The sequence below is a fragment of the Gossypium hirsutum genome, chromosome A02 (assembly GCF_007990345.1).
Source record: "Gossypium hirsutum isolate 1008001.06 chromosome A02, Gossypium_hirsutum_v2.1, whole genome shotgun sequence".
NCBI classification, from domain to species: Eukaryota; Viridiplantae; Streptophyta; class Magnoliopsida; order Malvales; family Malvaceae; genus Gossypium; species Gossypium hirsutum.
Window position 1 is genome coordinate 16,360,517 of NC_053425.1, and position 16,712 is coordinate 16,377,228.

Below are 16,712 nucleotides of genomic sequence, written 5' to 3' on the forward strand. Positions count from 1 at the left end.
ATTCACGGCAACTCGATAATTTGATAACTTATGGACATATTCACCTACACAAATCCATTCATCTCTTAACATATCCCTATGTTAATTCAAACGATTAAATAGATTTTAATAAGAAAACATGTTATGGCACATACATACTCATTAAATTGAACTAATCTCTTGCATATCCCTATGTCAATTCAAACGATTAATAAAATTTAAAGAGCATATAAAAGACTACATTAGGTAACAAGGTCTTTTTACTTTGAAACAGTTTAATCACAATAATCTTGCAAGTTATCCAAGACAAGTGTATCGCAAATACATTGCTAATTTAATCTTCAGCTACCTTAGAAGAATAAACATGCACTGATTAAGTATTGTGTCCATTAATTATAATTTCAATCCATTTCAATAATTAATTCATTAACTACCTCACAATTGTAATGCAAGAATAACTTAGGCATGATTTTACTTAATCAAGCATTTTATCGAGGCCTATAATAGCATAAACACAATTTTAATAATTTAAGCAGATGAAATGCAATCAAACCAACATGAATTAAATTCAAGCTAAGCTGATTAAATTAACCATTCCAAAAACATAAATATTCATAGATATGTTATCATAACAACAACAAAAATTAAAGAGATAGGGAACAAGAATCAAATCTGGTGTTTTTCTGTGGCTTGACTAGGTTGCCCCGTTCTTCATTCTTTGTTGTCCTCATCGATCAAGGCTTCTTTGAACACTCAATTGATGCTCCAAAATGGATGAATAATAACCCTTTTCCAAGGGGAGAAATTGGCACAAGAGCAAAGGACTTGAAATGGGAAAATGAGAGGAGAAAGTGAGAGAGGAGAGAAGAGATGTGAATGAATTGAGATGTGCTTTGAATTATCAACCAAGGGGGGTTTTTATAGCTGAATGTGGCAGCTAAAATTTGCTAAAAATAGCATCCAAAAACCCACCCCTTGGCCGGCCATCTATGTTGCAAAGTTGATGGCTACAACTTTGCTAAATATGGCTTGGGGCAAATCCAGAAAGCCACCAATTGTGGAGGGGCTTGAATGCAACTTTGACAAGTCTTCAAGGGCTTCTTTGCAAGCTTAATTAATCATCTAATAAGCTGATTTGGGTCAACATATGGACGGTTTTGGGCTGCCCAATCCTTGGCCAGTTCAGTTCAATCGGTTCGGTTCAACTGGACCACTTTTTCCATAATTAATTAATAATAATTTATTTAGCCAAAATTGAATTGGGTATAAATTAAAATTAATTATATTATGAATTAATACCCATAACTAGACTGTCTTAGGCTGAAAATTAATACGCCTCGATACTTCACACTGCTTCTCGGTTTTGTGCTTCTAGCAGGGTCTGTCGAGCCATTTTTCGCACTTTGTGCAAATCTGTCAAAAATAACTACAATTCATCAAAAATAATTATAAAATTAACTAAATTAATTATTTTTTGACAAGAATTTAACCAAATTCGCATGAATTTAAGTTAAGAAGGGTATGAAAAACTGTGTAAATTTTTGTGTTTCCACACCCCAAACTTAATTCATTGCTCGTCCTTAGTAATGCACAAATTTTGAAAAGAATTTCTCGGAAACACCTTTGAAACATTCCTTCAAAACAACATTTTTCTCAAAATTATGAATTTAATAAACTTATACTCAAAGACAAGAAATTTGATAGTTATGCTACTTAAGTATACATATCGTGCAAATAAATCTCAACAACTATTATGATAGCAAAAATTAGACTAAATGCTTCCTAATAAAGTCATGTTAAACCTTACCAATGTAATTTTATTCCCTTTATTCAAGATTAAGCTGCAATCATTAAGTTTAACTTATGTCTTCATATGTTGTACGTAGCAATTTCTCTCCACTAATGTAGGTAGCATTGGAACTTTTGAATCAATAGGTCTTTAACAAGGTTGTAACGTGGCTGGGCTTAAGGGTAGGTAAAAGATAGATAGATTTAGGCTTTTAAACCCTAGACTTAGCTTGCATCGGACCTTCAAAATAATTACCTTCAATACATCAATTTTCCTCGCTTTGACATGATCTTTTGTACATCTTATTTTAAGAACTCATGCTCTTTTTTTTATAATTCGAGCATTTTGCTTAATGTACTAAAATTTTAGAGCATTCGATACTTCTTTTCAACTCCCCCAAACTTATTTTTAAAGAATACTTTGAATAGTATTGAGTTTAGTGTTTGGGATAATTTAAGATAGGTAAGAGAGAAGTGATGCCTAAATTTGCAAGAGTTCAAATAAAATTAGGCCATATAGTTTTAAAGTTGGGTTTCAAAGGATAAAAATTTCATCATGGTTGGCTTGAAAAGCTCAAATGGCCCAAACAAAAGTTGCCTAAATCATTTTCAATGTTCCATGCTTTCTAGGATTTTGCCTCGAGAAACTACTAAAAACTTAAACTTTTATGCACGCCTAACTTTTGTAAGGAACTAAAAATTTATGGTACGATTTCCATGCTTTAATAAAAATACATTCATATCATTACTAGGCTAACTTAATAATTTATTGAAATAATAGAACTTTTTTATACTGAAGTTTAGCATACTTAACAAAATTTCAAATTATTGAACAAAATATATCCTAATCATAATTAAAAGAAAATTTTATTCTGAATGGAAATAATTCAAATTCAATTTTTTGGTCCCCTCTACTTAAGACGAACAATGTCCTCATTGTGTAAAGTGAATAGATACGATACACCAGGTAGGATTCTAAAAAAGAGGAGGTGAGTCAAATTGACTGCTTAAGCTCCAAGCTCTCTCTAGATCTAATCCTAGACATGTATATACCTATTGCCACACTTTATACTTCGCGACTTGTTTAAATTTTATTTATGATTTTCTGCTCTTATTATGTGATTAAACCTAATCCTAAAATGACCTAAGAATAGAAATAAAATAAGGTCAAGATCCCCCATTTTATTTATTTACAGATGCTTCCGAATTTGACTCATCTTTTGCTCCATCATTATTGCTTTTGCATGAATCGCTTCGCTCCTTCTTCGATAATGGACTCCATCATTCAAATATAAAATCTGGAAATTCAGGGACAAAAATAAATGGGTCATTGTAAATTTTCTTAAGAGCACTTCTCATCAAGTCATCCCTTATTTTTTAGTATCTTCAGTAAGCTTGTTGCTGCTATTGCATATGCTGCATTATGTCCATAAACTTTGACAGCTCATCTCGAAGATCTGGACTAGGTGGTTGAGCTGCGAATATTGAAGTTTCGTCATCAGGTTCAACTTCTAGTTCCAGTGGTTCCACCTTATCAAGGACTTTAGCCGATTGCATTGGTTCAATCTCTGTGGAATCTTCTTCCTCTTTTTCAAGATCCTCACTTTCTTCAATTCGCTGCTGTAGAACAGAAGCTCCAACTATTCGATAGAGGTCCCAATCTATGATTGTGCCCTGTCTATAACCTGTCTTCTTTACGTTTGCAAGAATTTTAGCTTTCAAGCACAAAATTGTTATCGTAAAGGGAAAGTAGGCTGGGCCAGAACATCTAACGACACAATTCTGCATCTTTCTCAGGATGATTTTTCCATATCAATGGTCTTTCCAGTTAAGATCGAGTATAATAAGACCATTCGCTCTAATGAAAGTGTAGTCCCATGTGAGCTAGGCATAAGGCTGAAACGGATGAAATAGAGCCATACCTTTGCGAGTGATGTCATATATTCTCTTCGACAAGTGTAGATTCCTTGCTTTGACACAATCCACTTAGAACCTGGAACTCTAAGTTCCTCAAGAATTTCTTGCAAATTTTCAGGCTTTATATTGCTCATCAAGTAAGAATAATCATCATTTTCGAAATCAGGCAATTCAAAGAACTCATTAATAGCATTTGAAGTTATTCGTACCATGATTCCATAAACTGTAACTTCTGTCAACTCGCTAGAGGTTAAATTTGCATAGAATTCGTGAACTAATTCCTCATCCACACTAGGTCTCTTCTCACAAAACAACTCCCAATTGAGGGTTTCGGTAACTTGACGAATATGTGCCATAAAATCTTCGTAGTTGCTCTTTTTCAATATAAAGCCTTTCTCTAGATGCATCTGTTGATTTTTGAAGATACTCTCATATCTTGCTTTGGCTTTTTCACAATGGAACTTGTTTTGTGTTTTATCAATTTATGCACAGGCACGAGTTTTCTTGCGAGGCATGATTAACTGAACATAAGATGGGAAAATTTATTTTCTCAAAATTTTAATTAAATAAAATTCCAAAAAAATTGAATAATTAAATAATTAAATTAAATTAAATTAAGGAGAAAAAATTGGTCTTACCACCCTTTCTATAAAAATTAAGAACTCCTAAAAATAATTAATGAACAAAAGAGGTCAATTTAGGGTAGGTTGGAGGGTTTCGACTAAGTGGCTTGGTGTAGGTGTGTTGTGCAGATGGGCGTGCGGCGATGAGGCTTAACGTGGGCAGTTATGCGGGCTGTAGGCTACAACACTAAGTAGGCAACAGCTTGGGCGCGCGCGAGTTGGGGCTGGAGAGAGCGCAAGGTGCGCAGATCCTTACGATCAGGCCTATCGAGTGGCGCCAAGGAGCAGCTGCTGGGCGCACAGAGAAAGCAGGTGTGTGCGGGGTGAGCTGCTGGCCTACTGGTTGGGTGTTGTTGTGGCTAGGGGCTTGCGACATTTAGGGGGTTTGGTGCTTTGGGATTCTGAGTGATGAATGATGAAAAAGGTGGTATTTATAATGAAGGGAATAGGACTTAAAGTAGAATTTCTTAGAACACTTAAATTATTCTAAGTTCTAATCCTAAATAAAGTTAACAACAATTAATAATTAATAAAATACATATTAAATTATTAATGCTATTAATTTATTTAAATATAAAATAAACTAATCCTAATTCTATTGTTAATTGATAAAAATTAATATATGAATTATAATAGATATAATTATATATTAAAGATTATCATCTTATTATTAAAAAAAACTTATCAAATAAAATATGATTAAATTAAAACTAATCCTAATTCTATATAAAGTTGATAATAATTAATATATATTATAATGGATATAATTATATATTAATAATTATCATCTTTTTTATTAAACCAAAAAATATTTATTCTAGAAGCCTTTTGAAAATATTTACAAAAAGAGCAACCAAATTTTAAAAATACTTCAATTAAGTCCCTAGACTTAATAAAAATTTGAAATTGAGTTGTAATCTAAAACTTGGATCAAAATTGACTCTTTTACTTGAAAAACCGAAAATTAATTTTATTTAGGGAATAATTTCTCAAAAAATTATGTTAAAATCAATTCGCAGGAAAGATTGAAGGGGTCACACGCGGTCTCGCTTAAGCTCCAATCTCCTAGACAGAATTTATTTAAACATATTAATCTCGAAAATATACCCTAAATCATTTATTAAAAAGAAAAATAAGAAAATTCAAACATCTGATAAAATGAACGAAATTTGATTCCGTTCAGTGTTATCTCCCTAGTAATGTTTCAAACGCTGAGCATTAACTTGAAAATTATCTCCCTTACCTTGGAGTTCAACAAATCCATATGGATGGACGCAATGAATCATAAATGGACTGGACCAACGTGATTTTAGTTTACCTGGAAAGAACCTTAATCTGGAATTAAATAACAAGACTTGCTGACCTGCTTCAAATTCTCGAACTCGAATGTGCTTATCATGCCTTTTCTTAAGTCTCTCATTGAGTAATTTGGCATTTTCGTACGAGAACATTCGAAATTCCTCTAGCTCATTGAGTTGGAGCATCTATTTATCTTTAGCAAGCTTACGATCCAAATTGAGTTGTCGAAGGGCCCAGTAAGCCTTGTGCTTTAACTCCAAAGGCAGATGATAGGCTTTCCTAAAGACCAACCTGTAGGGTGACATCCCTAAAGTTGTCTCCTATGCTATTCTGTAAGCCCATAAAGCACCATCTGAACTTTTGGACCAATCTCGTCGGTTCAGGCAAACTATCTTCTCAAGTATGCCTTTGATCTCCTTGTTTTCCAGTTCATCTTGTTCATTCGTCTGTAGATGGTAAGCTGTAGCGACTTTGTGTTTCACCCCATGTTTATCTAATAACCATTTCAACCACTTGTTCACAAAATGGGACCCTTCATCGCTGATATAGCTTTTGGGGTTCCAAACCTTGTGAACACATGTTTCTGCAAAAACTTAATTACAACCTTAGCATCATTTGTCGGATAAGCTTCAACCTCGACCCACTTAGACACATAGTCTACTGCTACTAATATGTACTTGTGGCCAAAAGACGGCAGAAAAGGGCCAAGAAAGTCAATACCCCATACATCAAATAATTCTACCTCAATGATATTTGTTCGAGGCATCTCATTTCTGTTGGTGACATGTCCAACCCTTTGACATCGATCACAACTCTTTACGTAAGCATATGCGTCCTTGAACAGTGTTGGCCAAAAGAATCCGACTTGCAATACTTTGGCCGCAGTACAAGTACCTTCGAAGTGTCCCCCACTTGGAGCTGAATGACAATGGTATATAATCTTTTGTACTTCATCTTCTTCCACACATCTCTTGATCATTTGATCTGAACACTTTTTAAACAACTATGGTTTTTCCCAGAAATAGTACTTCACATCGTGAAGAAACTTTTTCCTTTAATGATATGTTTTATGAATCGGCATCAAACCACAAGCTAAATAGTTAGCAATATCAGCAAAACAAGGGGTATTATGGACATGATTTACCTTCAATATGTGTTCATCCGAAACATCTCTCGAATTGGTATAAGAGGAGAGTTCCCTTCTTGCGACTCCAATCTGGACAAGTGATTTACTACTTGGTTTTTCACTCCTTTTCGATCTTGAATTTCTAGATCAAACTCTTAAAGTAGAAGTACCTAACGATCAACCTCGGCTTAGCATCTTTCTTAGAAAGTAAGTACTTAATTGCCGAGTGATTCGTATAGGCAGTCACTTTAGTACCTACAAGATAAGATCGAAACTTGCCAAAAGCAAACACAATAGCAAGTAACTCTTTTTCTGTTACCGTATAATTTAGTTGAGCTCCTGTCAGAGTTCGACTTGCGTAGTAGATTGGATGAAAAACTTTGTTCCTTCACTGGCCCATGATAGCTCCTATCGCGAAGTCACTTGCATCACACATCAATTCGAATGTCAAATCACAGTCTGGTGTGATGATTATGGGTGCCGTAACTAACCGACTCTTCAAATCTTTGAAAGCCTTTAAGCATTCCTCATCAAACTTGAATGTCGAGTCCTTCTCCAATAATTTGCATAAGGGTTTAGCAATTTTGGAGAAGTCCTTGATGAATCTTTGATAGAAACCGGCGCAGCCCACAAAGCTCCTAACACCCTTTATAGATGTTGGAGGTGGGAGTTTCTATATAACATCTACCTTTGCTTTATCAACCTCTATTCCATGTCTTGTTATCCGATGCCCTAGAACAATACCTTCTCGTACCATGAAATGACACTTTTCCCTGTTGAGTACTAGGTTTGTTTTTTCGCATCACCTTAGTACCTTTGCTAGATTGGATAAGCAATCATCATAAGTATCTCCAAATATTGAAAATTCATCCATAAAAACTTCCAAATACTTCTCAACCATGCCAGTAAAAATAGACATCATACATCTTTGAAATGTAGCAGGTGCATTACATAAACCAAATGGCATGCGTCTAAATGCAAATCTACCGTATGAGCAGGTGAATGTTGTCTTGTGTTGATCTTTTGGTGCTACTATAATCTGATTATACCCTGCGTATCCATCGAGAAAATAGTAGTAGTCTTGCCCCGCGAGTCTATCCAGCATCTGGTCCAAAAATGACAGAGGAAAGTGATCTTTCCTAGTCGCCTTGTTCAGCTTCTGGTAACCAATGCAAATTCACCATCCTGTAACCATTCTAGTCGGTATCAACTTGTTATTCTTATTTTTAATGCCTATGATACCTCCTTTCTTTGGCACACATTGGACCGGACTTACCCATGAACTGTCTGAGATGGGGTAAATTATACCCGCATCTAACTACTTAATAATTTCTTTCTTTTCTACGTCCTTCATGATGGGGTTCAGTCTTCGTTGTCCATCAATCGTCCTTTTTTCACCATCTTCAAGGATAATCTTGTGTATGCATACAGATGGACTAATAATGCGAATATCGGCTATGGTCCATCCGATAGCCTTCTTGAATTGTTTTAACTCCAGGATGAGTTTCTGTTCTTACTTACTAGTTAATTCTGTTGAAACAATCATAGGTAGAGTAGAAACGTTACCTAAATAAACATATTTTAGATGTGAAGGTAGTACCTTGAGTTCTAATTTAGGTGGCTCCTCGATTGACGCTTTTGGTTGGGCATAATCCCTTTTCTCTGGTTCCAAATATTCAAAACGGGACTGCAGATTAAATCCCTTTTGATTAACTTCTAACAATGCTAAGTATTCATCTTCCTCTTCATCATTCGAAGGATATGATGTCAAAATTTGTTCCAACGGATCCTCAACATAGATGAGCTCCTTCTCCACTATTAAATCCTCTAAATCAGACACTGCAGAACAATCATCAATTGTGTCAGGAAATCGCATAGGCTTAAAAACGTTAATGTTACCTGATCATCCTGAACACGCATAGTAAGCTCGCCCTTCTGCACATCAATAAGGTCCTTCCAGTTGCTAGGAACGGTCTTCCTAAGATAATTGGCACTTTTTTGTCTGCTTCAAAGTCTAGAATAACAAAATCAGCAGGGAAGATAAATTTATCTACACGTACCAATACATCCTCGATTTTTCCTTCTGGATGTGCTAAAGATTGATCTGCTAATTGAAGTGTAACCGTAGTTGGTTTAACTTCACCCATCCCCAACTTCCTAAATATTGATATATGCATCAAGTTAATACTCGCACCTAAGTCACATAATGCCTTACCACAATATATTGCTCCAATGTTGCAAGGGATGGTAAAACATCCAGGATCCTTCAACTTTAGGGGTAGTTTATCTTGAAGATATGCACTGCATTCCTTCATCAGAGCTATCGTCTCAAATTCTCCAAGCCTTCGTTTTTTTGGACAGGATATCCTTCATGAATTTGACATAGTTCAGCATCTGCTCAAGTGCTTCAACCAATGGGATGTTGATATGAAGTTGCTTGAGTATGTCTAGGAACTTCCTGAATTGAATCTCCGACTTCTACTTTTGAAGCCTTTAAGGGTAGGGTGGTGGTGGTTTCTTTACTGGAACTGGTTGATTTGTCTTTTGTGGTAATTCTGCATCTGACAGAGTTGTTAGTTGATCAGAATTAGTTGGTTCTGAAATTACCTTGTCGGTTTTGTAGATTTTGGTTCTTGTGAAAATGGAATTTCAACACTCGGTTGAACTTCCTCTGAATCTTGAGCATCAGCTTGCTCCTTTTTAGCTTCGATGGTGTTGGGCTTTACTGTCTTTCTACTCCTCAATGTCAATGCTTTGCAATGCTCCTTCACCGAATTCCTTGGATTCTCTGTATCACTAGGTAAAGCACCTGGTGGTCGGTTCCTGAGTTCAGTAGCAAGCTGGCTAACTTGATTCTCCAAATTCCTTAGAGTGGCATCATTTTTCTCCATGTATGCCTTTAATAAATTCTCTAAGCTATTGGATGATTAAGCCTGAGCTGGCTTTTGAACTTGTTGGGGAAAACTAGGCAACTAGGCTGGTCTTGGTTGGGTGTAAGTGTTACTGGTTCCAGCCCCTTTGGTTACTCTAGGAAAAATTGGGGTGATTTGTCCATGATGGGTTATAGAAATTGGATTGCAGTCCTTGCCTTCCTTGATTTTGGTTCTGGTTACCTATGCAATACATGGATTCTGGGTTTGATGGACATTCTCCAAACAAATGACCTTCCCCACAATAGACACAGGCTATATTTTCAAATTGGTTAGGTGGCTGTGCTGCAAAACTATTAGACCCATTAGTAGTAAGGTTTTTTAACATTCAAGATATTGATGATACCTGAGATGCGAATGAAGTAAGAGCGTCTACTTCATGTATTCCAATCTTCCTGACGTTGCTCGATTGGTCGACCATTGGTAACTGTTGATGGCAATCCTCTCAATAATTTCATAAGCCTTGTTATAAGACTTAGAAAGGAGAGCACCGTTAGTAGAAGCGTCCACTACCATCTTCGTGTGAGCATTGAGACCATTATAAAATGTCTCAAGTTGGATGCAATGTGGGATTCCGTGATGAGGGCACTTTCGTAATAACTGTTTATATCTTTCCCATGCCTGATTCAAGGACTCATCATCCATTTGTTGGAATGCAGTGATCTCATTCCTCAACTTAGCATTCTTGCTAGGTCGGAAATACTTCATAAGGAATCTTTCCGTTAACTCTTACCATGTGGAAATTGAGTTCGGTAGCAATAAGTTCAACAAGGCTTTAGCTCTGTCCCTCAGTGAATATGGGAATAGCTTCAATCGTAATGCATCTTCGTGTACTCCGGCTAAATTGAAAGAATCGCTCACCTCTATAAATAGTCTTAAGTGTAGGTGAGGATATTTGGTAGGCATTCCACTGAATTGACCTACTGTCTAAAGCATCTGGAACATGACTGGCTTTAGCTCGAATTATTGTACCTTAATTTCGAGTCTCCTAATACCCGAATTAAGATCATTAAATACTAGCACGACATACTTTCTTAAAGCTTTATCCCTATCATCAGCAATAAGGATAGGATTTGAGCAGGGTTTGCTCCATTTCCTTGGATCGGATTTTCGAAGTTCATCTCTTCGGCCCTTCTCTGATTTGCTTGTCTTATTCGCTGTCGGAAAGTTCTTTCTATCTTAGGATCTATAAGGAGTAGGTCAATAATTCGGTCAATACTCATAAACACCTAAAATAATCACAGAAAAATTAATTAAATTAAAAATTAAACAGAAAATTAAACCAAAATGCAAAACTAACAAATTCACAAATAATGACTTTTTAAAACAGTCAATGTGCAAGTGTACACAATCGCAACAAGTAATAAAGTGACAAGTAAATGTCGAGTTATCGTACCCACAGGGACTGTAAAAAGAATTATTTATGAATGCTAATTAAAACACTTTGGTGAAGAAAAATATTTTGTTTGAAAAGGGTTATTAAAAACTAAGATTTTAAACAAAGTAAACTAAAGAAATAAATCTCAAATGCACAATTTCAAAATATGATTTAATCAAGATGACATAATTGTGTTGATTTATTTACATTTCTTTAACTTAGAATTATTAAACTCATGTCTATGTTGTTACGAAGAAATTCACAGCAACTCGGTAATTTGCTAACTTATGAACATATTCACCTACACAAATCCATTCATCTCTTAACATATCCCTATGTTAATTCAAACGATTAAACAGATTTTAATAAGCAAACATGTTATGGCACATACATACTCATTAAATTGAACTAATCTCTTGCATATCCCTATGTCAATTCAAACGATTAATAAAATCTAAAGAGCATATAAAATACTACGTGAGGTAACAAGGTCTTCTTACCTTGAAACAGTTTAATCACAATAATCTTGCAAGTTATGCCAGACAAGTGTATCGCTAGATATATTGCTAATTTAATCTTCAGCTACCTTAGAAGAATAAACATGCACTGATTAAGTATTGTGTCCATTAATTACAATTTCAATCCGTTTCAATAATTAATTCGTTAGCTACCTCACAATTGTAATGCAAGAATAACTTAGGCATGATTTTACTTAATCAAGCATTTTACCGAGGCCTATAATAGCATAAACACAATTTTAATAATTTAAGCAGATGAAATGCAATCAAACCAACACGAATTAAATTCAAGCTAAGCTGATTAAATTAACCATTCCAACAACATAAATATTCATAGATATGTTCATCATAACAACAACAAAAATTAAAGAGATAGGGAACAAGAATCAAATCCTGTAACACCCCTAACCTGTATCCGTCGCCGAAGAGGAGTTACGAGGTATTACCAGATGAAACATAACTTCCAAATAATCATATGCATAATTTTATTGAAACTCTTAAAACCGATAATTATTAATATAAATAAAACTAAATTAATCTCTTTGCAAATCATATTGTGGTACTTTCTAAACACATAATCAGATTTATAATTTATAAGCAATAAGCAACGAACATATCATTTTATCACATTGCATTTGTTCATACCATAAATATAATATAATACTACAATTTATAAACACATATATAAGACATAATAAATAAAGATACTCAAACACATATCATTTTTGGCAAATTCCATTTGGCACCATTTAAAAAATAACAAACTTAATTCCTTATAACTTAAAGTACTATTCATTTAGTCACTTTATAAAACCTCAGCCGAATATAGTAATGCATATTTCAATGTCCACTTTTAACTTATTAAATCCCTTTACAAGAGTATTTTCTTACATAGAACTAATTCCAAACATTATCCAAAATTTTCATATCACATTAAGAACAATACAACTATGTATTTGCAATGTAACAAACTTTATATTCAAGACCAATTCAACAAATACATATTCAACTAAGCACATACAATTATATATAAATCAACCCATCACTTCATATACTTATATGTAAATATATATAAATACCAAATCGTGATTAATTTACCAACATAATTCTTATCCATTTCTTTACTTAATGAAAGAATTTTAATAAGCTAACACATCCATTATATATAAATATCATGTCTTAAACATATATCTCTTACGCGGCAATAATTATTAATAAACTAACATAATTTGAAAACACACAACAAAGCATCCAAATTTACTATTCAAATGGTCAAAACCCAAATACAATTGCCGAATATAAACAAGTTAAATTCATATACATATAGGAATTATACTTTTTCCAAATCACAAGACCATATTAAGTCATTTTACATTCGGCTATTCAATGAAAGTACACTATAAATCAAATTTTATACTTATCATTATAAAACCAAAGTTTTAGCCATATATGCACAAAATCCCATTTCTCAATAAAACCAAATACAAGACATATTTGAATCAATAAACTCATGAGTAAAATATCAAACATAACCATACTTATATATACCAAAACCAAATCAACCAAAACCACAACCAAACATAATCATCAAGCCAAAGCATAAATTCCAAGATTAACAAAATGGACATGCCATTTTCACATGGCTTATACATATATATACAACTTCAACCATATTCAAAAAGTAGTATAGCCTATACATGCCATAGGTTTCTAATTCAACTTTTAAAAGTACCGAAAGCAGTCGATAGTGTGATAGACTTCGCTGACGATCCCCGAGCCTGCAACTAGTCTCCAAAATCTACAATTAGAAGTAAAAATACACACACAGAGTAAGCTATCTTAGCTTAGTAAGTCATAAGCAAATATTAACTCAATAACAATAATAATTTAATAAGACATAACCAAACCATACTTGTAAATTCAAATATCCACATATAACTAAACATGAATTAAGTTTTGTCCAAACATGCATTCATTCTTTATCCAAAATCATCTTTCATACTCAATATTAATAAAAATTTCACTTGACCGAATACATACTATCATAATACATTTATACAATTCACATTTCTTTCGTCATTATTTCACATTCAATTACCATAGAGACAAATGCACATATAAACTTTGGCATAAGTATGAAATTCACATGTCCATATCATACATATATATATTTATATCATTAAATCGAATATGACCAATCATATACTTAAACATATGGTTTCATTCACTTCATTCATAGCTCAATTCTTAATTCAAATATTATCTCAATGGCATTGATAATTTATTAAGGCATAACCAAGCCATACTTATGAAATTTAATTACCAAACACTTATCTATACATAAATTATAACATTTCCAAACACACATTGATTCATTAACATGTTTAATATCACATAGACCTTATTTTTCCGAATATATATACTTCCCTAAAAACACGTTCAAGGTTCACATTTCAAATACCTACCAATTTATTCCTCATGTAACATTAGGCCGAATATAAGCTCAAAAATCAAACATTAATATCACATACTTATACATTAATCCACATATAGATTTTCATATACACAATCACTACCATTAACGTCATTTATAACTTGTATCAAATATAAAATAATCAACTTACCTTATTTCCGAAAAGGTAATAAATTGTCACATACCTATTCACTTTAACTTGTTTCCACATTCATTCGTAACTTATCCTTGCCTATTGAACCATTCGAAATTAAAAAAAGATACTCAAATTATAACACATATCGTACAATGCCAACGTCCCAGACGTGGTCTTACATGAAATCACATGTCAATGCCACTGTCCCAAACAGGGTCTTACACAAATCACAATTACGATGCCGATGTCCTAGACATGGTCTTACTCGAAATCAGATATCGATGCCAACGTCCCAGATGTGGTCTTACACGAGAACACATATCGAAAATCCTATGTCATGACATATGTATCCTAGCTGTTCCTAAAGTTCGTATGGGGCTTTTCGAACGTCGAATCTTAGTCAAATCAAATCGTAAACATAGTTCCCAAGTGTACACATATTTGGCTATCATTTATACATTCTCCAATATATCAATTCAGCACATGTAACTTATTTTTATTACAAAAAATAACTATGTTTATTTTCTTATAAACTTACCTCGGACAACGGTAATCGGAACGGGACGATTAATCGACGATTTTAGTTTTCCTCTGATCCAAATCCGATTCTTTGGTTCTTGATCTAAATGTATCCAAAATAAAATAATTCAATATAATTTCATTCAATTTAGTCCAACAACACATAAATGGGAAAATTACCATTTTACCCCTAACATTTACACTTTTTACAATTTAGTCCCTATTGCACAAAACACAAAATATACAAAATTTAAGCACACTCATGTTGAGCCGAATTTTACCCTCTCAAAAAAATCTATATATTTCATTTATTTCACATTTTAGTCCTTCAAATTATTTTTTTTCAATTTAGTCCTAATTACTCAAAATCATCAAAAACTCCAATACAAAACATGTTAATCTAAAACATATCTTTCATATTTCATCATCAAACAACAAAAATCACAAGCTTTCAACAATGGCATAACTCAAAATATTCACCAAAATAAAAAATTCAAGCATGGGTCTTGTAGATAACTTAGCAACGATTTCAAAAACGTAAAAATCATCAAAAACCGAGCTAGTTACATACCTTGGTTGAGCTTAGCAATGGCTGAAAATTAGAAAACCTTTTTCTTTCTCTTTTATTTTGACATTCGGTGGTGAAGAAATAAAAGAAAAATGCTTGTTTAATTTTATTATAACATATATTATTATAATAACATTTTATTATTTATTTACTAATAAAACCTTAATGATTTAATATAACGACTTAATAATGCATGCCATTACCATCCATTCATTTATTCAATGACATAATTGCAACATAAATACTTCAAATTATAAAGACACATTCAATTTGGTCCTTAATCATTAAACCATCAAATTTTCATTTTAAGCGATTAAGTCCTTTTATTTAATCGGGCACTCTAACGAACAAATTAAATCACAAAAATTTCACACATATAAATTCACACCTAATAAACTGAAAATAATTTTGAAATATTTTTCTAACTCAGATTCGTGGTTCCAAAACCACCGTTCTGAATAGGGTCTAAATCGAGCTGTTACAACTCTCCCCCCTTAGGGATTTTCGTCCCCGAAAATCTTACCAGAAAGTAGATTAAGGATTTTCTTCCACACAGTACATTTCAAAATTTTACATATCTTCGGATTTCAAATCTCTTTAATCTCACAATTAAGATTTTGCTCTGTCTTCTGCTATACGTCATACCAAGCTGAAACTTCTTGTAACTATATTGAATTATTTTCATTTTCTGCTCAATTCCTCTGATGAAATTAATTCCATGGATCATCTTCTCACAAAGTTCGATCTCAAAACACTGGAGTTCGGTAATTGCAACCATACAATAGTCTTTCTTTATTGCTTTCAAACTCTTAAACACAATGTCGAATAAATATTTTGAGAATTTGAATTGTGTTTCCCGATTTCAATTCAATCTCATACTCACAGATTACTGTAATTTCTTCCCGAATCACAATATGAGTTTCAAATATCAATCCAAAACAATGATGATTTGCACCAGGTGCAGACTTATCAACACAGGAAGGATCACTCAACTGTTTTATCAAAAGAGAAAATCCATACGTATAGAGAGATTTCTTCAAGCAGTTAATAATAATTCAGATTACTCTATCATTTTCAATGATAAGAATAATCTTGATTCAAAGTTCATCAAAATTCTTTTTCATTACTACTCAGATATCAACTCATGCTGAAACAGTCCCGAACGAACAGACAAATTATCACTACAAGATTACCTGTAGTAGTTGTTGTACAATCTCAGAACTTCTCAGTAACCAATCATTGATTTGAAATTCTGAATCAGAAACCCATTTACGTTGAATCCCTTATAACTTACAAACTCAAAAGTTTTCGATAATTCAAACTATCTTTGATGTGCCAAGTTCAGATCTCACTCTGCAATATCAAATATTAACTCAAGGTCTTTTAAAAGTTCAGGCCATTTTTACTATTCCCAAATTCAGATCTTTCTCTGACATTAAACATTTTAAATTCTTATAA

The 16,712-nt window shown here is 33.4% G+C and overlaps 1 non-coding gene across 1 annotated transcript; it reads left to right on the forward strand.

The window, feature by feature from the left end:
- The first annotated feature begins 10,233 nt into the window (after positions 1–10,233).
- LOC121217569 (small nucleolar RNA R71) lies at positions 10,234–10,340 on the forward strand. Its single transcript, XR_005913676.1, has one exon. It is a non-coding gene; the product is annotated as a small nucleolar RNA R71 (small nucleolar RNA).
- The last annotated feature ends 6,372 nt before the right edge of the window (positions 10,341–16,712 follow it).